Source organism: Phocoena phocoena, chromosome 16 (assembly GCF_963924675.1).
Source record: "Phocoena phocoena chromosome 16, mPhoPho1.1, whole genome shotgun sequence".
NCBI lineage: Eukaryota > Metazoa > Chordata > Mammalia > Artiodactyla > Phocoenidae > Phocoena > Phocoena phocoena.
Window position 1 is genome coordinate 14200252 of NC_089234.1, and position 15395 is coordinate 14215646.

The 15395-nt window shown below is 44.5% G+C and overlaps 1 protein-coding gene across 2 annotated transcripts in view; it reads left to right on the forward strand.

Annotated features, from left to right (window-relative positions):
- GFRA1 (GDNF family receptor alpha 1) overlaps positions 1-15395 on the forward strand; it is a 204425-nt gene that overhangs the window by 16911 nt on the left and 172119 nt on the right. The window lies entirely within an intron of this gene.

The following is a 15395-nucleotide window of genomic DNA, read 5'->3' on the forward strand; positions in this document are numbered from 1 at the left end:
TTTTTTGCGTGTGACAAGATTCCTCCTTAGGAAAATAGGCATTGCCAGCAAGGATTGAGATGTCCATGCAGAGCCTCTTCAGGCTTGAAGGTTTAGCTGTGATGGTCCCCAGGAACTCAAGTTCCCAGCTCTGAGGTCAGAGTCAAAGCTGGCTGTGACTGCCAGAGAGCAATTGTGGAAAACATTACTTGCGAAACGCCTGCTGGCTGCCCAGCAGTGGGATACCAGATGCCTTCACAGATTATTTCATTTAATCCTGAGTGTTGGCCCAGAGTGGCATTGGGGCATTATTTACATCTTATATGAGAGGAAACCCAAACCCAGAGAAGTTGAGTGACATGCCTAAGGCCACACAGCTAGTTTTTGGAAGATGTCGAGTTCAAGCCAGGTTTGTCCAGCTCCTAAGGCCTAAGTCCTTGCGTGCTCTTCGGCTTGTAGCCTTTTTGATTGCTAGGTCAAGAACAAAAGCCACCAAATGCAAGAGGGGCTCTCAGGTACCTCTGGTCTAAGCATGGTTTTGTATTTGAATAGAAACCATGGCACCTTTTAGGGAGGCTTAGGAAGAATACCCTGGACTTGGTCAGAAATTTTCCCAGACGCTTCCGTGCCCTTGACTCTGGTTTAGTTTGTTGCGTACCTGCCTGGGCTGGACTGACTGGGCCTAGCGCACAGGCGCTCACAGGGTCTCTTGATTCCACCTGTGTGCCGATGCCACTCCTCTGGGTTTCCTGCCGAGTCCCTTGCTCTGACCGGCATTTCCCTTGGAGTCTCTGGACTCTCAGTCTGAGGAACCCTCTTTGAGCCTATGTCCGTCCAGCCGCCTGCTGGGTAGTGCCCCCCAAGTGTTTTGAGTTATCTTGGCCGTAACTCAAACATGCTTCATGTTGAACCCACCTTCTCTCTTAAGCCTGGGGAACCAGAAAGAGGCCTATTTAGAACCTTAGGGAGGTATTTTTATAGGCTGGGGGGAGTCGTGCTGAAGTGTTTGGAGGCAGCCCTGCGTTCGCATCCCGACTGCATCGTTTCATGACTTTGGCAAGTTATTTAACTGCTTTAAGCCTCCGTTACTTGATTTGTACAGCATGGATGATATCTACAGCGTCACTGTGAGAACTGGATCTGAGTTACGAGACATAGTGTTTAAGTAAAAATGAAGGAAGTTCTTACTAAAGAAACAAGAACTCACTCATCAGCCTCAAGACATTGCACTGCCCCGAGGGTGGGCTCGGCGGGCCCTGTGATCATCCTTCTAGACCTCTCTCAGCGTTGGTGGCTCCTTTCTGCAGACCTCTTAGTGCATTTGTAGTTGCCGCCTTGACATGCCTGGTTCGGCCCGTAAAACCGAGCTGCCACGCCACGTGGTGTGCGCGAGCCGCAGGCTTCTCCTGCTGTCATCTGCGGTCCTGCCTCACAGCTCCTTGATTTCCCCAAACGTGCCGCAGCCTGGTCAGGCTGACGCAGTAGCACCCTAAGTGTAGGGCCAGTCCCGGACTGGTTCCTCCACGCCCTTGCCCTTAATTAAGAGAAAGGGCAGCACACACAGATAGACCTTCCAGAAAGTGCTCTTACGCAGATCCAGTGGCTGCTGGCGTCCTGGGTGCACGTGGGAGACTGGGGGAAGGAGAGTGCTCGTGGGTCACATGCCGGGTGGGTATGCTGGGTGGAATGCAGATTTTTCCTATCAGGAGCAGAACCAAACAGCTTTTTAGATAAGCACTCTGACGTGGGCCAGAAGTGACTGGCAAATATTTACCCTCGACGTAAAACACTCACTACGTTAAATATTGTTTAGAAACCCTGAAATAGAAAAATTTACACTCGGGGTTTTATATTTGGTAATCGTAAAAAAAAAAAAAAAAAAAAAAAGACCTACTGTTGTTCTTCCTTTCCTCTGAGCTGCCTTTTGTAACAGGGAATGACAGCAGAGCAGTGCTCCCTGGCCTGCCCATTCTGGAACCTTCCCTCTCTCAGTCCGCCTTCACCCCTGTGTCCCTCTCATACACATACCCCTCCCCCAACCCCAGTGACTCCGCTTTTCTGCTTGATGTGGACCTGGCACCAGCCCACCTGTCCCTCTTCATGAATCTCCACGTGCCAAGTGTGGGATGCTGGCTTTAGCAGACTTCCCTCCCTCCCAGCTTCCAGCTTCTATGGACTGAGGTGTTCAGACTCCTAGAGGGCCAGCACTGGGGGCTTGAGAAATTCTTTGCCTGTGTCAGACACCTGAGTCTGAGTCTCTGAATGCCCCATTAAAGTTACGTTCCTTTGCTAGACCCTTCTGTTCCTCTCTGGCAAAGCAGAGAGTATGGGCCAGGCCGGTGGTTCTAACCGCGCATCATTCATTAAGCGTTTTGAGCCATCACGGCCCTGTGGGGGAGGTGTATAATATCCACCTGCATTGTGGTCTTTGATGCTTTGTCAAGGCTCTTAGGATGACTTCTTCCTTCTGTTTATCAACAAAGTTCTACCAAGTCAACCTTTTGTGGGCTGGACACTGAGCGAGGTCCTGAGGACACGGCATGGGTAAGACAGGTGAGGCTCTGAACTCAGGTAGCTTACAGTCCAGTGGAGGAGACATAATGAGTGCAAACAAGTGTAAGTGGTTTCGATGGCAGTAAATAATCTGAAGAAGATAAACCAATACGACGGCAAATAGAGGGGAGAGGGAAACCCCACTGCACAGGGACGTCGGGGGGCATCTCTGAGGAGGTGACTTTGCCCTAAATGACAAAGAACTGCCCATTCTCAGCACTGGCTGAAGGGCATTGTTAGCAGAGTGCAGAGGCCCCCAGGTGCCCTCTTCACAAACAGGGAGGCCAGTGTGGTGGGAGACTTGTACTTTTTTGCCAGCGATGATCTACTGCTGCTGCTCTGGGCAGGGGGCCAGCAATGGAGGCAAGGCCACCACTGTGCGTCAGGAGGGAACTATGGCGGTGGTGGGGGAGGTCCTCGTGGGGGCACTAGGAGACTTTGGGGCCGTAGTACCTGCTTTTGGTGGGGGGCAGGGGCGCGCCTCCATGCACCTTATGCGAGGAAGCATCCGTGGCTGCATTTTACCACTCTAGAATTCTGCGATGTGAGCAAAGCAGCTGTTGGGGTCAGACACAGAGATTTTGTGTTTGAGCCTTACTGACTTTGTCTTGTTGCCCTTCTGACGTATGTTTTGAAAATGTAATTCTTCAATGAGAGTTCTCTTTTGGGGATGGGTTCGTGTTTTCTATTGATTGGTTTCTTTCTTAAAAGACAATGCAAAGAAAAATAATTAGAGAACATTGGAGCTGAAGGAGTCTTTTCTGATCCCCAAGTCCGGGCCCTTGGCTGAGGGATGGATGGATGGATGGATGGATGGATGGATGGATGGGTGATGGAACTGGAGACTAGAATGGTTGAGGGGCTTGCTCGGGGGCAAACTGGTCCTGGGGCCAAGTCCCACACTCTTTCCTCTCTCGGCTGACATATGCAGTGTGTCCAAGTGAGTCAGGTCTGAAGGATGGGGAGATTGAAGGCATGATGACTCTGTCCCTGCAGGCACCTGACTATCCCTGGAAGAAGAATTCTTAAATAATCGGGTCCCTGTCCTCTTCATCTTGTCCCTCATCTTGTCCCGTTCTCCCCGCAGGAAGGGTGATGGATAGATTCTTAAGCCACTCTGCCTTTTTTTCTGCTCCTCAAACACATCAAGTTTGTTCTGTCTCAGAGCCTTTGCTCTTGCTTCCCCTGTTGTCTGGAATATTCTTCTGTGTCATCTTCACTTGGCTGACTCCTTGTCATTTTCAACGCGGAGGTCTTCCATAACCACCTAGATAAATCTCCCTTCTCCCTCCTTCTTTATCTCATCTCCCTGTTTCATTGTCTGCGTAGGTCTTACCACTGTCCAAAATTATGTTGTTGATTCGCTTGTTTGTTCACTTCTCTCACTAGAATGTTAAGTTGCATAAAAGCAAGGGACCCCATCTGGCTGGTCCTCTTTTCTCTCTCCCATCCTAGGAAGCCACATAGTAGGCACTTAGCAAATATGTGTTGAATGAATAAATGAGTGAATGAATGTGCAGCCAGCCTAAGCCAGGTAGGTGAAAACAAATTATTAAGTACTTATCTGATGCCCAGCACTTAGGTGGAACAGGACGGAAGTGTACGGAATGGGGCTGGGAGCTTACAATTTTGTTAGAGAGGTCCATCTGTTGGGATTCTTTCTCTTATGAATGTTGGGAAACTCACCTGTAACAGGCTTGGCTGATAAAGATAAATGGTTAGCTCTTAGAGTGTGTAAGATACCCAGAGGTGGGGCAGGTTTATGGCAAACACTGTCACCAAGGACATGGCTTCTTGACCTCTGGCTCTTGGATCTGCCCCTTGCATTGAGGGGACCACAGGGCGACATCTTCCAGCAGCTCCGTGCTCCTCCCTCACGATCGCAGAAGGCCTTCAGCATTTCCAGACCTCACAGCCTCACACATGCCATCCCTGGCTGGGCACGTGGTGGTATAATGGTGAACACAGTCAGATTAGCCCTGTCCTCGTGGAGTTTATAGTCTAGCAGGGGAGAAAGACAACATGTACATAGAAAGCTCCAGGTATAAAGAGTGCTCTTAAGGAGAGGCAGATGGGACTTTATGAGAGCCTGTAATGAGGGTCAGGCTTCTCGGGGTGGGAAGAGCATTCCAGGCAGGGCAGGGGAGAGGCCGTGTGGTGTGAAGGAGGCCAGTGCGAGCTGAGACTGGAGACGCCATCTCTGGCTGGCTGGACTGGGCTGGGGTGGAGCAGGCCTGGACGCTCAGCCTGTGCGCCTAAACGTCGGAATGCACCGTGGCAGGAACTGTGGGCCCTGCATGGTTTTCTCAGCCCATTGTCGTCATTGTCACATTTGAGAAGGACCAACTACAGCCATCTGGGAAAAAGAGGCCCCAGAGCACAAGTGCTGGCTTAGAGGATTTCACTCACTTGCTTTTCAAAGAGAAAAGCTCCCCCCTTCTCTTAGATGCCCCTCTCCCCTCCCAAGTTCAGTCTGCTCAGCAGTGAACTGGGGTCGTACTCCTACCCCCTGGGTACTTTATAGACTCACTGACCGGCTGGCATGAGATGACCCGTGGCATGATCCTTTGTGGATTGCACAGGTCAAAACCAAGTTGTTTTCGGGTGTTTTTTGATTTTCTTTCAACTGTGGGGAGAGAGATGGATTCAGGGCAGTTTGAAACGATGAGTTCTAGAACTTTGGGACCGGAAGGAGCCTGAGGGAGCTTTTGGTTGAACTGTGGAAGGTGAGATGTGAACTGTAGGGGCAGCCTGCCTATCGGGGATTTGAGGTCATCTCAAGGTCGGCCACCTCCCCTCCCCGGTTGGCACCCCAGCCCCTCCATGCCCTTTAAGGCTCCGGGCGGGGAGCAGCTGCTCCTTTTGCCACCCAACTGGAGCAAACCTGACATGTTGTAGGCGGAGCTCAGGTCTGGAGATGGTAAGGGACTCGCCCCCAGCCTCGCAGCGAGAGAAACGGGAAGCCCAAAGGCCCTCCTGCTCTCCAGCTGTGGGGACTGCTCTGGTTCCCACCTCCCCACCCCGACCCCCAGCCTGGCCCCATTCTAGAAGGAGTGCAGGACCACATAGCTGTCTCATTCAGCCTATGGGACACATAATTGGCGCCTCAGTTTGCCTCCTGTCTTTTTAAAAAGGAACTATTAGAGGTAAAGCTGAAGGCTACAAAAACATCACTGAATAATTGATTAATTTTACGAGTAATTTCTGAGCGCCTTCTCTAGGCCAAGGGGCTGTCCTCTATGTTGAGGATAAAGTGAGGAACAAGCCAGGAAAGGGCCTTGCCTCAGGGAGCCCACATTCCATCCAGGGAGGGACAGGCGATAAAGGGATAAAGGATGAAGACAAAGAGAGGAGGCGGGGGTGGGGGGTGAGAGCAGTAGAGGGTGGGCACTCTCTTAGACAGAGGAAGCCTTCTCTGGTAAGACGTCTGACCTATAGCCACAGTAGAGCCTTTGAGGTTGAGGAACCAGCCAGTGCCCAGGCCCAATGGTGGGCGGACCGGTGGGTCCTGGGAACACGGTGACAAGTGGGAGTGCAGTGGAGCGAAAGAGGGTAGGAGAGCCAGCAAGGGCCAGTGACATGGTTAGAGGACTCGCTGGGCTATGATAAGGACTCTGGGTTTGTTCCAAGTGTGATGAGAAGCTCTTGGAAGGACTGTAAAGGGTTTGGGGCAGGCAGGATGAAGTCGTGATCTTATTTATGTTTGAGAAAGAGCTCTCTTTTCTTTTTTCTTTTTTTTTTTTTTGCGGTACGCGGGCCTCTCACTGTTGTGGCCTCTCCCATTGAGGAGCACCGGCTCCGGAAGCGCAGGCTCAGCGGCCATGGCTCACGGGCCCAGCCACTCCGCGGCATGTGGGATCTTCCCGGACCAGGGCACAAACCCGTGTCCACTGCATCGGCAGGCGGACTCTCAACCACTGCGCCACCAGGGAAGCCCGAAAGATCTCTCTTGATTGTAGATCTTGTCTCTGGTAGAGAAGTAGAAAACCCGGTTAGAAGGCTGTGTAGCATCAACTCCAGAGCCTATGGGGCCTCACATTGGGTTAGTGATAGGAAGCAGTTGGATTCAGGGATGCACTGGACTTACTGATGGATTGGGTAGAAGGAATGAGACATAAAGAGAAGGCAGGGATGACTTCTAGGCAGTTTGGGCGCTGTCATTTACCTAGGTGAATGACAACACCATTTTCTGAGATGGGGAAGACCAGGAGTGAGTGCTAGTTTTGCTTTGGGAGGTGAGGATTTAGAGTTCCATTTCGGACATGTTAAACTTTGAAGTGCCTTTTAGTCTTCTGAGCAGATGTCTTCCTCTCTGGAATTCCGTGTTCACAGAGCTGTTCTTCATCTTGTCCATGTTTTATGCTTTACTGCATATATATTTGCATGAACAATATTCCACTCTGGATGGGCACTTAGGTTATTGCTTTGTTTTTGAGATTACAGATAATGCCACAGTAATGCTCTTACGCTAGCCTTTCTGTGCATATATGGCGGAATTTATACTTGGAAATAGAGCTACTGGGCTATCAACCATGTACATTTTTGGGTTTTTTTTTGTAGCAGTTTTATTGAGACATAATTCACATACCATACAAGAGCATGTGTGTTTTTGCCTGATTTTAAATCCTCCAAAACCAGTTTCATTGTTTTTAAGTAGTCGGTACATCTTTCAATTTACTAACATATTAAGCTGATTTATTTGCTAACCCTTTTGAGTGTTCTTTTTGCTGATGCATATCATTTAATAGTTATTTCATCAAGTGTCTATGCATAGTAATTACTGTCCTTTTTTTTCTTTTTTAAAATCATAGACAATATATTTTAGAACAATTTTAGATCTAGAGAAAAATTGAGCAGATTGTACGAGAGTTCCTATATAGCCTCCTCCTCCACAGTTTCTCCCATTATTAACATCTTGCATTAATGTGGCACATTTGTTACAATTAATGAGCCACTATTGACATGTTATTATTAACATATGTACCATTCCCTTTTCCTGTTATTTTGGTGTAGGTTTTAATATTTCAACTATAAGTTTATCTGCAGTGACAATGGCTTTCCCTAGGAGTCCTGTGAAAGACTTAAAGGCAGTGTAACTTGGTATAGACAGAGTCAAGTCTGAAGGTTTGGAAGCCTGTTTTGAAAATTTGACTAAAAACAGAGATCATTTCTTTTAAACTCCACAATCTATAAAATGTCACTTAAGCAGAGAATGACAATTTGTCCCCCAAAATGAATCCACATTAAATAAAACATGTCCTTAACTGCCCTTCTTTGTTTCTTTTCATTATTTGAGAAGTGAAGTTATCCATGAAAACAGTTTGCTTTTTTTTTTAATTGAGGTATAGTTGATTTACAATGTTGTGTTACAAGACAGAGGTTTTAATAACAAAGAACCCCTTCAAAAATTGCCGCCTCCTTGCTTCAGAAACAAAATTCAAGACCGTAGGGTGCTCAAGTAATCTAATATTGCTTGGCTGGGCCTTATGGGTTTCATGGGTTATGGGCCTTAAAGTGAATTCCTTGGCTTGGAACTCACACATCACGTGAAGGGTATCCTTGGGACTCTACACTCTTATAAGATTCAAGCTTCTTTCTGTGTCTTGTCCCCAGGCCAGTGAGCAGAGATACTCTGGGCCTGTTTTCAAGTTCTGGCTGGTTTCATGCAGGGAGGTCTTCCAGAGTTTCCTGGTCTAAGGCCTGTGACCGCGGTGGCTGCTCTCTCAGGTCCCTGTAACACTGTTCTCAAGATGGGTTGCACATTGGAATCACCTGGGAGCTCTAGTACCCCATCCCCAGAAATTTTTTTAAAGCCTCTACGTGCAGCCCAAGTTGAAAATTACTGCCTTAGAAGCATGTGCCCAGTTCCCCAGTTTTTTTCTAGTTTTCATGGGTCTTTGTTGCTGTTACATTACATTTAGTACGGTATCTTTTTTGGGGAGTTAGGGGGAGTTTGTATATCTGCCTTAGTTCAGGTTATCATACTGACCGGAAATGAGAAACACCAGATTTTCACCAGTGTGTTTAGATAAAAGGACTTAAATAGCAGGTTTCAAGAGGCCTCCCGGGCTTATTGAATTCTTCCTGTGATTTTTAATTTCTCTGCAAAAGATAAGTCTTTCTCTGGCACCCTCCCCTCTTCATTTCTTTCAGCATGTGTGCTTATCAAATATCTTTAATTAAAATGAATTTATAGTTTGGGGCTGCATTTGAGTTAGTGGCATTCTCTGCTTCTCCTTTGTGATACAAATATTTGAATATATTCTGTATTTGGAGATATATTGCAAAATAAGTTAGATTTGGGAGGGTATACATGGAAATTATGGACATATGAGGGGGGAAAAGCAGATAGTTCAAAAATCAAGGTGAAAAGAAATGATATTTAGAAAGGAGGTCATTTTTCTAGTTGATTTAAGAAATATATTTCTGAAGTGAAAAGGGGGCAGTTTTTGAAGGGGTTCTTTGTTACTAAAACATTTGTTTTCATGAATACTTTCCTCAAATAATCAAAGAATCAGAGTAGGACAGTTTTAAGGATTTGTTTTATTGTATATGGATTAGTTTGGGGGGATAAATTGCCATTATCTGCTAAAGTGACTTTTTATAGGATGTGGAGTTTAAAAGGAATGATCTCTGTTTTTAGTCAAATTTTCAAAACAGGTTTCCAAAACTTCAGACCTGACTGGTCTGGTCTATGTTGAGTTACATCTGCACATAACTGTGACCATAGACACTTGTGGCCCTAAGTATGTACACCTGCAGATAATTGTATTTTCAATTGCCAATGCACAGGATCGGTTTTAGGCTATGTGTAAATAAGAATAGCGGAGAGATGAAGCAATTATCTGGATTATTCAAGCTAAAAAATAAGAATCCCTCATATTATATCTTCACTTTTCCGGATATTTCAGTTGAGAGGATGTTTTGATTGAAATCATCTGGGTAATTGCCTCAGTTTTTCTACTTCACTTTGTATGTGTAAACACAGCTGTTGTATGATTGACTTTTTTTTTTTTTTTTCAATTTCCATTTTGGAAAGCACCATTTTTCAAGATCAAAACTCTTACTTATGGATTGTGTACTTGAGCCTACTTTTCAGATACTTGCACGGCACTCTCTGCCTTCCAGGGAAAATGGCTGGGTAGCAAGTTGATTTTCCTAATTCTAATGCTGAAGAAACTTCTAATCTGAATCTAGTGATATTTCTAGCTAATCTTTAGAGAAAATAGATGTCTAGCCAGTGCTATCAAATCCTGCCCATTAGAAAAGCTTCAGTCTTCACCTGTATCTAACAATCACAAATAGAATGGCAAATACTCCCATGTTTAGAAGAATATCCAATTTGACCATCCTGTCAGTTCCAGATGGTACCTACTTCTGATGAGCCTCTGTTTCCTGCCAAAGTGGAACCTTAGCCAATGCATTTTAAGCCCATTCCCAAACTCATCTGCATCGTGTGCCAATTCGGTTTAATACCCATTGAGCTGCTGCTTGGATCAGCTGAGGATGGTAACACGGTGAAGGGGGGACAATGCTGAGACTCTCAGCTGGGAGGCTTCGGAGACCTTCCGAGACTCTGCATTTTTGCATCGGAATGAAAGCAGGATAAGAACTGAGAAATTGTGTGGCTGAGACTTGTTTTGACAGATTTGGTTCTCCAAGGCATCTCTGTTTTCTCAGTCTCTTCCAGGCGATTTAAAATGCTCACAACAGGAGAGTTGGACCAAAGCGTGGGGACCGTGAACCTCTTGGTGACAGGTTCTTGGAAATGTGTGAATTCGTTTTATCCCACTGTTGTTGATTTAAAAAGGTCTTTAAGTTCTCCTGGCAAAAGACACTCTGTCATTACAATGTCCGAGAGTATTGTTTTTCCAAAACACACATGTTTTGGAAATCCAGTGGATTATGAAATTATAAATTATCCATTATATGTAAATAGGTGCATCTTAAGTAAGGACTTGTTTTTGAGGATTGAGAGCCATTTTATTAATCTTAAGTACTTTAGCACAGTGCTTGAGAGCATAAGGTCTGGAGCAGAAGGGTTGGTACTAGATCCCAACTCCTTTAAGTCTTAGCTGGATAATCTTAACCTTTCTAAGCCTCAGTTTCATCATCTGCAAAACAGGATGATCTTAACTGTGCTACCTTATGGGATTGTCTTGAAGATTAAAAGCTTAGTGTCATCCCTGACATAGAGTGAGCACTCGTCCGTTAGCTGGTTTCATTCATTTATTCCTTTCAGTCTACACATATTCGTGTGGACTGCCAGGGTGCAGAGATGCATAAGATCTAGTCTCCATTCTTTACCAAGCAGCTCAGGGCTAATGGGTTTGAAAGGCAGGTGAAAGTCACCTGTGATACTCTATGATGAGTGGAGGGTAGATAGACAAACCCTTTCCAGTTGTTTCCTACCTATTTGAGGACCCTCTTTTTGCCCCACCCAAGTATTCATAAAGGGCAAATGTCCACAGTGAGTCATTCACTCTTTGGATTCTTTTGATTTTTGAGAGGTGGTAGGACTCAACCCCTTGAAGAGAAATCCATCTCTAGAAAACACCTCTTTGTAAATGTGGTTTTGTTACTGTTTATGGGAAAGAAAATAGTCATGGGTGCTAAGATTTCAGTCTTAATTTTTGCTGCCTGGGGAGATGGGTGGGGCATTGTCTGAGCACAGGAAGGGTGATGCAAGGATGAAATGGAGTGAGTGAGCCTGGGGTTGGGAGGTCTCACCATCCAGCAAGAACAGGGCTGTGGAGCAGTTAGGTCACAAGGATGGGAGTAAAAAGCAAGTGTGTTAGGTCAGCCCACGGGAAAACAGTAGGAGCTTTGCCCTGAAGATTTAGGATTATGGCAGCTGCTTCCTAACTCAAGTCACTTGGATTTTCTTGGTGGCTTGATGAAACAGATACAGAATTTTAAAATGCATTGGCTTTCCATTTTTGATAATATACCAGAGAGAAATGAGACAAACACCTGCTGTAAATGCCCTTTTTCCCTGGGTGAAGTGCTCTGATTTCCTGGATCCAGCAAAGCTCTAAGGGACGCATTGTAACCTTTTAGTCTGATGACCCTCAACTAATATAATGAGAAGCCATGCTAATGGGGCTCCATCGTGCAACATTTTCAAGATGGCTTTTGCCCAGATTTAACTCTACAAAAGTTTTGATACATCCTGGGAGACTTGACTATCAGCTTAAGGTTTTGCTGTTGTTGTTAGATTAAAAAAAACCCAAGTATAAATTATTTTTTAACGAAGACCAGTAACCGTCTTTTGTTGACCATGATACTTGTCTGGTACAAGACAATCATTTAAATTATTACACTGGCATGAGAAACTACTTTTTTAAAAGAATGTCATTCTAAATGTATGACAGACTAAATGAGCATTTAGGAAGTACTAAAAGGAATTCATTGTTAAGTTATGTTTTTATCTTACAGCCTATCTGGCCTTCTTCCTTTAATTGAATGTTATTGTTTTGGACCACATAATATTTGCCGTGGGTAAAATAACAATAACTCATTAGATTCACTGCCTCTGCATGAGATCAATAACAAAATTTCCATTATTTCTTTTCCCAAAAGACCTTTAGACACTGCACTTCCAGCATGGTATAAAGGAAAGGGATTCTATAAGGATTTACTTTAAAAAGATTTTCGCCTCTGATATATATCTGGCGAAGACGCGCTAGAATTGCACTGTGATAATAAGAAGACAAAAATGTGAAGAAATTGTTCTGTCGTGATCTGCATTTTGACTGTATGTGAAACCTGAGAAACACAAGGCATGCAAAGCATACCAGTGTTTAGACACAGGCTTTGTTCGAACAAAATTTATTAACATGATGTGTTAGGAAGAACCATATATATAAACATTTTTAATGGAAACCCACAGATGAAGATGAGCGTGTTTGTTGATTGATTGGCTAGCTGATGTCTCTTGCTCTCTTTCTCTCTGCACATCTTGATGAAATGCATTTTTCTATTTGTTTCTAATGTAGCTGGACGTGGCTCGTGATATTCCTACTTTGATTTCTATTCTGCATGTTTCAGGGTGAGCCCAGTTGAGGAAAATGAAAAGCTAACACATAAGCTTTAAAAGTTGCTCACTTTAGGGGACTCGCAAATGCTAATCTTGTAGCTAGCAAGCTAGCCTTCAAGATGGGCAAAAATGATAGATTTTTTTTTTTTTTTTTGGTATTGCAGCCTTTAAAAGGAATGGCCATTTGTATTGCCTGTCAATAGTTTGAAATTAAATGCGGAGGAAGAGATTGAAATATTGTGTCAGAAAAATCTGTAATGGCGCATAGATTTTAGATTAAATGGATTAGATTAGAATCATTGGAGAGGACATTATTTCTTCACTGAGCAGATTACAACCAATTGAGTTGTAATTGTGAGCCCTTGTTGAATAAATACCTCTTATTATCAAGCACGACAGCAAAGGATCAGAGGAAAGATGGGTGTGTGTTTCTCGAGGCCGTCGCTCACTTTCCAGAAATTTCACATGTATATGGAATAGGTACAGAGAATGTGAACACGGAATGGTATATGTCACATTCTGAGTCATTTTAAGCCTGGCCCATGTGAAGGCAGGCATTCCATATCTTTTGAGGGTCTGGGAGGCTGAGTGCAGATGGTCATGTTTGTAATGTTCTCCTAACACTTACAAGTCAGAGAAATTAAACCATTCTGATACCTTGTGAGGTCACAGGGAGGTTACCTTTCAGGACAGTGTTCCCCGGGGTCTGTAACGTTGGAAGACACAGCTTTCCTGTTGTCAGATGCTGCACCTTCCCAGCAGCTGCTCACAAAAGAGCCTGTGAAGAAGTCAGCTGTGTTTGAACACACTTAATGTTGTATATAATTCTGGTGTTAAATTTATTGGACGGCTGAGCCAAGTGTAAAACACAGTGTAAAAACAAGGCTACATGTGTCAGCTTTCTGGCACATTTGGAAGGAGTTGAAGGTTTTCGGGACGTCTGCGTTGTAGAGGAAAACCAGCTGCGAAGCCCAGGAGTGAAGTCTGGAAGTTGACCGTCTAATCTGCAGTGATGCTCAGATGTGTCAGTGTGACCCCTGGGAATCTAGGCACAGGTGTTGTTTGCCCCCAGGAACTCTCTTTTCCCACCTCCTTGTGACCTTCTTGAGCACACCTTTGGGGCTTTTGGCCAGCAGAGGTGATGTTGCATCCATTCTAGGATGTCCTTCATCCAGAGCTTGAGTAGGAATAAATAATGTGCAGGGATCAGGCAGGACTCAGGTTTTTGCAGGACCTAGGAATGGCTGAAAATCTTTGTTCTACTACTCTGATGCTGTATACAGGAGTGGAGGCAGATATCTAGAGAGTAAAAAAGAACAATGATAGCAGTGAAGATGAAGGAAAGAGAGAGCAGAGTTGCTCCCCTTGCTATTTTTTCTTTTTACTTTTTCTTTCTTGTTTTTTCCTGTTGGTATGTTGGTTCATTAATCTACTCATTAAGTATTTATTGAATATCTGCTACATACCAGGCATTGTGCTAGGCAAAAAATACAGCAAATTGCTTAAGAGTTCAGGCTTGAATCTAACCAGCTTGAGTCCTTCCTCTGCCACATAGGAGCTGTGTGACTTTGGACAAGTCACTTAACCTCTCTGAGCCTCAGTTTTCTCATCTGTAGAATATAATAATAGAAGCATCCATGTGTCTATCAATAGAAGTGTGGTTAAATATTTTCTGGTTCAACCAGAGTGGAATAGCATACAGCTGTTAAGAAAAGTATGAGATAGTTTTCTACATAAATATCTCGAAGATAAGTAAAAATTTCAAAGTGCGGAGCAACTTGTATAATGTGCTACCTTTATATGAAACATGAGGCTTATATATAAACTCTGGATGGATACATAAGACATGAATAATAATAAGTTAACTTGGCATATGGGGGACTGAAGTGGGAGGGAGACTGCCCTGTATACCTTTTCTGGTATTTTTATATTTTTAGACCATATAAATATATTGCCTCATAAAATAATAATAGCACAACCTTGTAAGTTAGTTGTGAGGATTAAATTAAATAATGCACGTAAAGTTCTCATCCCAAAGCCTGGCTCAAAATAAGCACTCAAGTTATATTTTTACTAACATTGTTGTGCCGGTAGTGTTGAAACAAAGTTACATACAAGAAGTAAACCTTTCCTGTGTGGTGGGGAAGACAGATAATCACAGGATAATTAGCAACGTGGTGCCGGGGGACGGTATAAAAAATGTTCTGGAAGCACAGATGAGGTTATGCGTCAGTTTTTTGGGGAAAGACAGGGAGCCTCCCAGAGGTGGTGACAAGACTATACCTTCAACTCCTTTCTTTTTTTTTTTTTTTTTTTTTTGCGGTACGCGGGGCTCTCACTGCTGTGGCTTCTCCCGTTGTGGAGCACAGGCTCCGGACGCGCAGGCTCAGCGGCCATGGCTCACAGGCCCAGCCGCTCCGCGGCACGTGGGATCTTCCCAGACCGGGACACGAACCGTGTTCCCTGCATCGGCAGGCACTCTCAACCACTGTGCCACCAGGGAAGCCCCAACTCCTTTCTTGATTAAATAAGTGTGGTATTTAATTTTAACAGCTGGTCCTTCCCTCACATGGGATACCCATAGTCGATGTTTAATTTGTATATATATTAGGGATTTATTCAGTAGTTTTTATTAGTTGCCTGCTTTTAATCATTATTTTTTTTCCACCTCTGGGTCTGTTTTTCCTCAGATCACTGCCTCTTGGAAGGCAGGAACCATATGAATTTTCCTTGTTTTCTTCATAGTGATTTGTTCTTCCTTGGTAATTTTTTATAAACATGAAAAAATATGTACCTGTCTACTTTTGTATCTGAGAAGTTCCTG